This window comes from Alexandromys fortis, unplaced genomic scaffold (assembly GCF_014885135.2).
Source record: "Alexandromys fortis isolate MF-2015 unplaced genomic scaffold, M_Fortis_MF-2015_v1.1 scaffold_85, whole genome shotgun sequence".
Taxonomy (NCBI): domain Eukaryota; kingdom Metazoa; phylum Chordata; class Mammalia; order Rodentia; family Cricetidae; genus Alexandromys; species Alexandromys fortis.
In genome coordinates, this window is record NW_026067975.1 from 3,178,743 (window position 1) to 3,188,881 (window position 10,139).

The following is a 10,139-nucleotide window of genomic DNA, read 5'->3' on the forward strand; positions in this document are numbered from 1 at the left end:
AAGGAAGACATTTCTTAAGTTAAAAAAAGTCAAACTGAGCAACAGTATCTGTCCTCTTCCAAAGAGAGACCCCTTGGTGTGCGTCCAGCTAGTTCTACTGTGTGCTGGCAGATGATTTGCCTGGGAGTCTTCTTCAAAATGAAGATGAGGTTGGATGCTCTGGGCCCTTCTTCACGAAGAGCTTATTGGACACTACATTATGAATTCTTACCTCCAGATTTTATTTTGTGCTCATTGTCTACAGAGTAGCAGGAATGAGTATCAGATGCTGCCGTGTGGGAGAGGAAGGCATCCCTCCCTTCGCCATGAGTGAGGGTACCCCAAGCCTGTTGTCAGAGTGTTTGGTATGGGTTGCCTCTTTCCAAAGAGTGGTCAGGTTATCAATAGTGACACCACCATCGCTAAGAGTCGAGAAGAGGCCCTCACATTAAACAATGGTCATGAGAAAACCAGACACTCAACCCTCCTTTTCCTGTCAGAGCCTTTAGCAACCAGAGTCTGTAATCTCAAAGCAAGCCACACCCACTTGCAGCTGACAGGGCCCTTGCTGTGAAGGTTAGAGGACACAAATCAAGAGATGGTTAGGAGAGCAAGTTCAGCCTCTCCCTTTCATAGCTATGAGATAAATGTATGGGTCCTACCAACACCTGTCTCCTTGCCATATAGTTTGTGATACACTAAATCTTGTCATGGGAAGCTTCCCACCATCTCCTGAAAGCCTGTAAGAGACAGAAAGCCTCCTTGGTGGGAAATTCCCCTGAAGGATCTTCCCTGCCTGCCCCCATGCCGTACTTGAGGCTCTCCCCACCTACATCCATGCTTTGCATATGGGCTCTCTCTTCTGCTCTGTCAAACTATTATTCCTGGCATTCTGAGAATGTTCATAATACCCACTTCAAGGTCTGCTCATGGTCTCATGGTTGTGAGTCTTGCTCTTCTAATAAAGCTCATTCTTAAGGTTAATTGGTTTCAACTTCCTTCTCCGTGAATCAACTAAACCTACAATTCTCTTTGTTATAACACCACTGTGGTGGTCTGAATGAGAATGCCCCCATGGACTTTTATATTTGAATGCTTGGTCCGAAGTTAGTGGAACTGTTTGGAAAGGATTAGGAGGTGTGGCCATGTTGGAGGAAGTGTCACTGGTGGTGTCTTTGAGGTTTCAAAAGCCCGCCCAAAGCCTTTCTCTTTTAGCCTGTAACTTTTGGATCAGTTGTGAGCCGTCAGAGCCATGCTTGCCTGCCTACAAACCCCCCCCCCCCCAGCTGTAATGGCCATGGATTAACCCTCTGAAACCAAGGAAGTCCCTAATAAAATGCTTTCTTTTGTAAGGATTGTCTTGGTTGTAGTGTCTCTTCACAACAATTGAACAGTAACTAAGACAACCACTTGTTGGTCGCTTTTTACTCTGACTCTTTACTCTTTGGTCTTTTGGGGGCCCACCACCCAGCTCCAAAATAAACCACACACAGAATCTTATTACTTATTTATGCCTGGACTTAGCTTGGCTTGTTTCTTACCAGCTTTTCTAAACTTAAATTATCCCAACTACCTTTTGCCTCTGGGCTTTTTCCTTTTCTTACTTCTGTATATCTTACTTTCACTCTTACTCTGTGGCTGGCTGGGTGACTGGGTGGTTGGCCCCTGACATTCTCCTCTCTTTGTTCTCTTGCTCCCTCTCGCTTCCTCATGTCTCCTTCTATTTATTCTCTCTGCCTTCCAGCCCCGCCTTTTCTCCTCCCTAGCTATTGGCCGTTCAAGCTCTGATTCAAAATCCAGCATTATTGACAAAACTTTTTGCATCTTTAGCATCCTAACCAAAAAGGTTGCACTTTGTTTATCTGAAGAAAACCCATAAAAGATAAGGATACAGAGAGTTTTGCTAAAGCTATATTCTGGTGCTGGAGGGTGACTGGAAAGGCTGTGACCTCCCTATATAGTCCCTTCTTGAACTAGCCTCAGCTGTCTGTGAGTCACCCTTCACACAGAGAAGACACGGAGGTCCTCAAAGATCGAGCAGCCAAATAAGAATGGTTTCAGGTCAGGGGTGATAAAAGATCCCAGACAGGGCTGGAGAGATGGCTCAGTGGTTAAGAGCATTGCCTGCTCTTCCAAAGGTCCTGAGTTCAATTCCCAGCAACCACATGGTGGCTCACAACCATCTGTAATGAGGTCTGGTGCCCTCTTCTGGCCTGCAGACATACACACAGACAGAATATTGTATACGTAATAAATAAATAAATATTTAAAAAAAAAAGATCCCAGACATCTCCCAGGAGAGCTTCTGAGTGTGTGCAGTTAAACTGGGTCAAAGCATCCTGTTACTCAGGAATGGAAGGCTCACAGGTGTCTGCAGGTATCTCATGAAGGACTCTAGGTCAAACTGAAGCAGCCTAGGTTTTTCTACAGATTGAGTGTGAGCAAGACATTTCTTGTCTGTGTGTTCCAATTCTCTTGAATCATCAGTTTCTCAGGCACCAGCCCAAAGATCAACTCCAGAAGACTCATGGAACTCTCAAAAACTCAGATATTGGATCCAGCAAATTTGGAGAGGGGCTTAGGACTCAGTGTCTGTTTGCATTAAATTCTGGAAAAATTCAAAGTGTGTAAAAGGAGAAAGAAAAGTAGAGTTGATCCCAGGCTTCAAAGCCACTTTAGCCTGTGTAATTCCCAGACGTGGTACTGTAATTATCCCTATGTCCGCATGCTGTTTCTTCACAAGATGCAAAATGCAAAGCTCATGATACTGTAGCACCCCTACAAAAAGTTACATGTGACTGCTCAGTGTCATCAGACACAGTACTGGCAGTGTTCACAAATTCACAATTGTCTTACAAGGTTCCCCCCCCCTCCATTGAAAGCCTAAATCAGATTCATTCATGCCTTGATATAGCTCTCAAATATTTTTAGTCCATTGATGTGCCCCAATTTCAGTTTTCTCTAAAGAAACTGGATTGTTTTCTTTTAGATTGACCCACAGTCTAGGTTTTGTCCACCTTTGTTTTACTTTCTAAAAATAAGTAATTTGTCCTGATTCTAGGTCACACTTAAAGTTTAAGCATTCTGACATGATTCCATGACAGGAGATTGTGTGTAATCCCTCAGAGGCACATGGTGTCTCTGTGGCATGAGCGACTGAGTCGTTCTGTGGCTGCCTGTCACTATTGCTCTCTAAAGTGGCCATTGCACATGGCAGAAGCTTGTTGATTCTGATGGATTTGGTGGGCTTTAGTTCTTCGCAGTTCTTAGCCTACCAATTCATCTCTCTGGCCATGGCGGCCTCTTCAAGCTGCCCCTGAGTACTTTGAATAGATAATATTGCTTTACCATAACTTCCTAGTTTTTTTTATAAGTAACAAATTCTCCAAGACCCTCTTGTACACTTCTACTCCAGACCTGAAACAGCCATTTCTCCAAGGTGCTTTAGTGGGACTCATTATTAAAAAGATTTCAGAAGATGCCAAATGTCAACCTCTAGTCTCCACATGCACACATGCGTGCACACACACACACACACACACACACCACCTCCTCAGGGGGATTCTGACAGGACTGTTGGGTTAGATCCTTCCTACTCCACCCTACTCCAGAATGCTGCTGCTATCTTTCTTGCTAATTGATTGTAAAAATGTAGATTAAATTTTCTTTTAAACATTTATATAAGCCAAAACTTCTATGTAACTTATATTCTTTTTCTTTGCTTATTGCACTGTAAATTGATACATCCTTTTCAAGAAGAAGTGTGGGCATGTATTCCATACCCTAATGACTTTCTGATCCGGAAGTCTCGCTTTTAAAGGGTAGGTCTAAGGAAAGAATAGAAAAACACACAGAAAAAGCACCAGAATTTTATTTGGAATATGTAAGACAAAAACAAACCCCATAAAAACATGTAGAAATACATGTAGAAACATGCAGTGTAGAAATCACACAGATAGGTGATTTCTCTCCACCCTACCTTCTTCTTTTTTAAACTAATGACTTAAATATGGATTTTAAAATTCTATAAGTCCATTCTTGTTTAGTTACTGACTTTGTAATTTGGAATGAACAGGTTGTGAAATGGGAGCATACACCACAAGAGGTGTCACAAGGCAGGTGACAGTGGAAGAGAAGGGCCAGGATGCTGGTGATGACTGAGCTATGTGGCCCTGCCTGTCCTCTCTGCTCACACGTGGTGTAGGAGGGTCTTCTTTCTATGTGTTGCTTTCATTGGTTGAATAAAGAAAACTGCCTTGGCCTTTTGATAGGGCAGCCCTTAGGTGGGCCGAGTAGACAGAACAGAATGCTGGGAAGAAGGAAATTTGGCAGACGCCATGCTTCTCCTGCCTAAGACGGACGTTGGTTAGACTCATGTCCGTAAGCCACAACCTCGTGGTAACACAAATATTAATAGAAATGGGTTAATCAAGATGTGAGAGTTAGCCAACAAGAGGCTAGAGCTAATGGGCCAGGCAGCAATTTAATTGATACAATTTCCATATGGTTATTTCGGGGTTAAGCTAGCCAGCCGCAGGACATGGCCCTCCCCTCCGTACTACACACAGACACTTGTGCTACACGTGTGACTTTGACTCTACACTGTCTGATCGTTCCCATTGGGTGTCACAGACACCATCCCTGGGGAGTCCTGAGGAATGTCTTTTCCTCCAGGCATACCTGTTCTGTGCACTGGAAGTGGGGGTGGACTGTCCAGCCTAACATAGAAAGCATTTGGTAGTGAAGGGATGGATTGAACACTGGGACTCGCCCTTTAGTAATTAGATACTGAATACATTCTCCGGGGTCCTGTCTCTTTGTATTACTCTCCTCACATCTAGAATCCCTCCCCTCCATTTTCTCCATCAGTACTGGAACTGCAACACCTGTGGCAAAGCTGGTGGGGGCGGTGGGGAGCAGTAAGAAGCCCACATCCCACCCCCAGCTTACCCATCTGTTTGACTCAACTTCAGGGCAACTCCCTAAGGGCACAGCACGTACCTTTCCATTCTTTTCTCTTTTGGCCAGAGGGGTGAGGCTGTGAGGCTGGGAAGGCAAGGAGGAAGCTCGCTGCAGAGGCTTGGGAAGGGCAGGCTGAGGCTTCCTAGCATCCTTCAGCAGGCACCATAGTGGGTTTTGAACAAGGGCCTGATTTAAACTGGCCTGTAACTTAGGAGAACACTGGGCAGTGAAGCTCGATCGGTTGGGTGTTCTGGTACAGACCCAAAGTCCAAAGCCTGGAAAGAAGACTCTGTCTGTTAACTTAGAGTGAAAAAGCAAATAAAGTAATAGATATGAGACACATTTCATAAGTGCTTCTCATTTGCATGTGTTTATGGGGTTTTCATGGGAGCCTACTTCTCAGGAGACCTGGTACGTGGAGAGACAGCCTGGAGGAAGCCTGGGAAGCTTCACGGCACCAGGGTGAAGGTTATAGACCTGTCACAGTGTGAAAGGAGGCATGGTCCTGGCTGGTAGTCCAGGTCTCTTCTTGGAAAGAGATTAATTTTTAATTTCTTTATTTTCTTTTTTTTTTAAACGATTATTTTATTTTGTGTGCATTGGCATTTTGCCTGCATGTATTTCCATCCATGTAAGGGTATTGGATCCCCTGGAACTGGAGTTCCAGACAGTTGTGAGCTGCCCTGTGGGTGCTGGGAATTGAATTTGGGTCCTCTGCAATTGCTGCCTGTGCTCTTAACTGCTGAGCTGCCTCCAGCCCCCGTGATCAGCTTTGATGTGGGCTCTGGGTGGGGGGGGATGGACTCACTGCGGGGGGGGGGGGGGTTGAACTCAGGTCCCCATGCTGCCACAGTTAAGCACCTTACTCCCTGAGCCTGGTCCTGGGTCCCTCCCTCCACACAGCCAACTGCTTTTCATACTCACTATATCTTGGATCTACGTCCTTGTCACTGCCTATAAATCTGCCTTGCTTTTTGCTGACAGACATTTTAGTTGTTTCCATTTTGTTTTATTACATACGCGGTACAAGGAACAGGTTTTGAGCGTTGTAAGAACACTTCAAGGAATACATCCGCGGGAAGAAAAATCCCTCAGGGTGGAACTGCTGTATTCAAGAGGAGGAACGTTCTACAGGTTTGATAGGCATTTAAACTTCCTTCCTCAAAAATACCAATACTCTTTTTTTCAAATGAGGGGTAAGAGCTATGGAGCGAAGCAGGTGGGGTGGGGTGGAGGAGGAGGCGACGCACGTGTGAGGGCACAGGGCAGAAAGATGGCGCTGAGAAGGAACCAGGTCCTAAGGGAAGGGCATGTCTCTGATTGATATTCAATTGCCACTCTACTGAAATTAATTAATTTGTGAATAAATAAATGGCTCTGGAGTTTTTTTTTCATTTTTCCTGATACCCCCAGCTTGTGTAGCTCATCCTGCCAGAGGCTAAAATTGACAGAAGCAGGTTAGAGGGCTGAGGGAATGAGTATTGGTATACTTGGCCTGAGTCACAGTGAACGGACCTGAGCCCCTCCTAGGAGGGCTGGCTTCCTAAAGAGAGGGCTGTTCTCACAGGGCACTTGAGGACCCGAGGACCAGGGCACAGCTCGTCTGGTAAGCTTGCTGGTAAGATCATTTACTGACTCCCCTAGCATGGCCCATCTTGGAACACCTCTAGTTCTAGAGCACGATCCCCAGACCAGGAGCGGCAGCAGTCATGGGAAAATGGTTATTCTGGACCCGACTCCAGGCTGCAGAGCCAGGACCTGAGGGCCCAGCAGTCAAGTTCTCTCGGCGACCCTAAGAAGTGCTCCAGTTTGAAGTGCTCCAATTTGAAAGCTAACCACCCGCATCAGAATCCAGAGTGGGGACGGCAGAGTTGATTTCCAGGAAAGCGTCTGTATTCTGCCCTTTCTGGGGTGAAAGTGATGTAGGAACAACACTTCTCCCTCCCCTGCCTGGATATCTCCACTTCTGTTCCAGTGGGAAAGGGTGGTGTGGGTGTGCCAGGATCTCCCAGGTGTGCCGAGGTCTCCCAGATGTGCCAGGCTCTCCCAAGTGTGCCGGGGTCTCCCATGTGTGCCAGGGTCTCCCAGGTGTGCCGGGGTCTCCCAGGTGTGCCGAGGTCTCCCAGGTGTGCCAGGGTCTCCCAGGTGTGCTGAGGTCTCCCAGGTTTACCGAGGTCTCCCAGGAGGTCAGCTTGTTCTTTCTCTTCTCCATCATGAATGTAATCTATTGGGCTAATAAAATGCCATGCCTCATTCTGTAGGTCCCCTGGTGGATCCAAGATAGAGTCTCTAATAAGCACTCCCCACATATGGGGATAAAAGGGAACTATGCAAAGAAGAATAGCTTAATGGAGTTAGTAATGGCGCGAGTCCTGCTTTGGAGGAGATAAAAGCCACTGTGTTCGCTAATAGCTTTACCATCGTATTTTAGAGTCCAGGAAGTTACACATATCAAAGGTAAATATCTTTGTCAGGAAAGGGGCCTCTTGGGATGCAGAGAATATGAGAATATTAGAACTGAAAAGGGCAGCTTGCAATGGTAATAAAGTCCTGTCTCATCTAGGAATAATATTGAAAAATGCTAACACAAATGATTGAAACTCTCAAAGGAGTTAGCCCGTTGTGATGTGGCCTAGTAGAATGGGCCTCGGAGTTACTGTGCAGAAAGGAATTCCAGAGGCATGCTGGGCATGGTGGATGAACCAGGGCTGCATATTTCCATACCTGCTAGAGAGGACAGATGCCATTGGAACTGGCAGCTGGAGCTCAGGGGCCACCTGTCCAGAGAAACTGATTGTAGTGTCTACCTGCTCCTCCCCCGACTGCCTTTCTCTTATTTCTATAAGTACATGTGAGCAGCCCTGTGCAGGGCCTCCTCCTGGAGGTGGAAGGTTGGACAGACAGAATGCAAAGCTAGAGAACAGACTTCCTTTCCCTTTCCGAGGTCCCCAGTAGAGGAGCTGCCTGCAGGGCTCATGAAGACGGTTCCTTTGCCAGGCTCCCTCTGTGCACCCTATTGTAACATTTTCTTGGCACCATCTTCTACCAGAAAGGAACCTTTGAGTCGCCCTGAGACCTGCTGGCCACAGTCACATCTGTGCCCAGTGGAGATAGTTGGGTGCATGGGTGACTGGCAGATTCCCAGAGATTTCTCTAAACCGCAGGTGAGAAAAACCAAAATCAGATAGGGTCAAGGTGTGTAGCGGATGACAAAGGCTGGGCAGGGCAGAATCGTCTTTTCAAGTCTCTGACGTCAGGCAGGGAGCAGAACCGTACTTTTGTCTGGGTGTCTGGTATCTGGAGCTTCTGGCACTCCCGGCCTGTGAGGCTTGCCCAGGGCCCCTTCGTGTTCACCTTCCACATCTGCAATGAGAGGGGACAGGATACTGTGGGAAGGGTTTGTAAATAGAGGCGAGAGATAGTCTCTAATGTTTGTGGGCATCTTGACCTTGTAAGATTGAAAAGGCAGCCTTAATGAAGGGCTGTTCTTGAGATTCCCCTCTTCACACCCCCACCTCTCGGCGAGTGACCTTTTCTTCCAAGAACAGGCTTCAGCTAGCCGCGTTTCCTCCTTCTGGGCTCATTCTTTTTGACAGGATTAACAAGTCCCTAGCCTCTGCATCTGATGCCGCGGTTGACGAGCAGAAAACAACTTGTAAAGATGAATTCCTAGCTGCAGTTCTGCAGTGCTCTCAGTAGCAAGGAAGAGGTACAAGGCGGAAAACATGCGCACAGCGATACAGGTAGAAGCTGCTGAAACAAGCGCGTTTTGCGCTGCCCGTAGCGCGCCTCGCTGGATCTGGGCAGACGCCCTTCTCTTCTCCTAGCTAATGCCCATAAATCCTGACGTCCAAGCAGGCTGCTGCACGGCTGCATTCCCACTTACTGCCAGAAGGTATTGCAGCGTGGATATGGCTGTGTAATAGAGTCTTTGCTCCTCTGCCGCTGACATTTGTATTCTCGTCTGTAAAATAAGCCGGGTCAAGAACATATGGACGCGCGTGTTTCAACTGCATCGCTTAACAATGCCACAGGCCTGTTTTTATTTCTCGAAGCGTGTTTTTTTTTTTTTTTTTTTTAGAATTCCGCAAATAGGTTAGTGTTAGTGGTGGAAAAGCAAAGCAAATCACAGTGACCCCCAGGGATGAGTGGGGTTTGTTACTGTGCAAATCAGGGTTGATCCCTGCATGCAACAGTCCTTATTGCTGACAGTTATTTAGTATATCCTAGAGTCATTAGAAAGAGGCAAACCTGGCTGAGAGAATGGCGGAGTCCCAGACAGAACAGACTCTCAAGGCCATCTTTTCTTTGATGCTCTGCTATCTCTGTGTCTGCACTGGGGACCAGACAGTTTGAGGTCAAAGATTGGGTTTTAGATGCAAAGGAACCAGGGACTTCTCAACCCTTTTTAGTCTTATTGAGTGGAGGAGAGGTGGGGAGGGGTGGAGTCTGTTCACATGTTCATGCGGTTTCCCCTTGAGACAGGCGTTGGTTTCTGGTGAAGTGTCTTTTCAAATCTTTCCCCTGTTACTTTCTTGAGCTGATAAATCATTGTGTTTCTTATTCTTTTTCTGAGAAGCTTTTTTTTCTTTTTCTTTTTTCAACTGTATTGGGGGATTTCTGGAAAGACGATGAATAGCTTAAGATGAGATCCAGTTCATTGCCTAACCAGACAGCTGATATTAAGCATATTTATTTCTCCGATTAAAATGTTTGCTGTGAGCAGTGCATTATGTAGGTTTCTGTGGAAATGTCTGGTGTGCGAACACCCCTGGATGCCTTGAGCTTTCATTTTTGTTGAGTAATTGGAAATAAAAGAATCTTATTTGGTGCGTTTTGATTTTTCAAAGAAAGATAACATTCCAAAGGCATAACCTCCGAGAACTAAGGCGCGGTCTCTCAACTGGAGCCCATTCTCTGAATCCGCACTTTTAATAGAAACATTTAACTCAGAATTCATTGATCTAGAATTTCAGCCTGCTTGCTTTAAACTGCACAATTGGTTTTTCCTACCACATCTGTTGAAGTGTATTGAACATTCACTACAATCTGTCATTAGGGAGACATAGAAAGAGCCAGTCTCGAAGCATTTGCTAAGTGAGTTGGCCCCCATAGAGATTCTATGCTTAGCTGCTGTACTCCAAGGAAGGGCAGGGCTGCTTAACCCGAGCCTGCAGAGACTCCGGTGTGGACTTCGC